The sequence below is a fragment of the Lutra lutra genome, chromosome 10 (assembly GCF_902655055.1).
Source record: "Lutra lutra chromosome 10, mLutLut1.2, whole genome shotgun sequence".
Taxonomy (NCBI): Eukaryota; Metazoa; Chordata; class Mammalia; order Carnivora; family Mustelidae; genus Lutra; species Lutra lutra.
Window position 1 is genome coordinate 99,377,442 of NC_062287.1, and position 1,868 is coordinate 99,379,309.

Genomic DNA, 1,868 nt, shown 5'->3' on the forward strand with positions numbered 1-1,868 from the left:
TGAGTTCATAAGATTATTTTACTCCAAAGCTTACATTTCATTTTATTTCATTACTATATTAATAGTAAACTTTTGAAAAAAATTCTTTTTTTTTTCCATTTTCTCTTCTCAGAGGATTTGGGAGCAATAGCCAAATGACGTATGAAAATATATTTTAAATATACTGGATTATTTTATAATGATGCCTCTCTGAGTACAAAGGTGTAAGCAACCTGTCACTTAACCTGTTAGAACACCATAAATTAGTGCCAAACATTTCCATCCCTTTTTGAAAGCCGCCTTCCCATGAAACGCAGAAAAAAAAATCCATTTTCTGCATCCTAGAGGGAATATTTTAAGACATAGTGATAAAAATAGTAGCACCCTAGAGAATATCATTCCCTAAAGTTTTCGCTTCTTTATTAATCAGAAACATCCCAGATGTTGTAATATGTTTAACTTTTGGTTCTAACACAGTAGAGTAAGATAACTCTCCTCAGACTCAGGTTTGGTGGTTCTTGGTGCTTCTGTGGCATTTGGTACCTTGGGATGACCAAAGATACAGGGGAAAAGGAAAATACAGATGCTTGAGGATGTGAAGAAGAAAAAACAGTCTCTTTGGCAAAAGAGGATGTGGTTCTCTGAGAAACTACTCTGATCCCTGCCCAGTGACCTAAGTTAATATCTATGCTTTAGGAGATAAGCTTCTTTAACTCTTCTAATTTATTTGCAAGTACAATCCAGGGAAAGCAGTATAGTGTTCCAAAACCAGAGGTTCTGTTCACTGTGTTATAGCTGAGCCAACCCCCAAAGAACCACAGATTTGTAGCAAGTGATCTAAAGATTAGTATGCATATTGAATGTATATCTCATATATATTCTTTTCAAATCCACTTCCATTTGTTTTGTCAACTAGTATTAGTAAAGATACTTGTTAAGGAATTCATTTTATTGAAATAAATTTATTACATGAATGTTTATTAAATGCTTTTATAAACTATTTCTTTATTGCTTTCTAAAAGTTATATCTTTTCATACACATAACTATTCCATGAAGTAGGTGTTAACAATAACATTTCATATGAAAACAAAAACAAAAACAAAAAAACAAAAACCCTAAAACTCATGAAAATTAAGCAGCTTGTCAAGTTGTATGTTTAGTAAGTTCAGTTTGGAGATCTGTATTAATGATGCTCTTTTTTTCATAGTTTTTCCTCATTCCACACATTTTCCTGACACCAGCCTAAACTGAAAACCAGGAAGGACTGGAAAGTGATGATGAAGGATATTTCTAATAGCTAGCGATGGTATCTCAGGTTGAGGAGTTCAGAATTAATAGTAAAGCAATGAGAATAGATTGAAACACAGGTAGGTAGCCATGGAATATATGAGTGAAAATCTTCAGTGGGCACTTGTTTTTTTTTGTTTTTTGTTTTTTGTTTTTTTTAAGTATGAATTTCAAGTTAGGACTATAGGCCTAGATTTTGGTATGACCACTTATAAATGATTAAATGAAGGCTAAGGTCGCTCCACACCACCTCTGCCCTGGAAATATCAGGTGGGTATTGTGGAGAAGTGAGCCAACAACAAAATGCAGAGTTACATCAACATTTAAAAGAATACCTGAAAAGAGGGATAGGAGTCAAGATGGCGGATAAGTAGCAGGCTAAGACTACTTCAGGTAGCAGGAGATCAGTTAGATAGCTTATCTAAATATTGCAAACACCTACAAATCCAATGGGAGATCGAAGAGAAGAAGAACAGCAATTCTAGAAACAGAAAATCAACCACTTTCTAAAAGGTAGGACTGGCGGAGAAGTGAATCCAAAGCGACCACGGGGGGAGGGGCCGGCTCCCGGTGAGCGGTGGAGCAACGGAGCACAAAATCA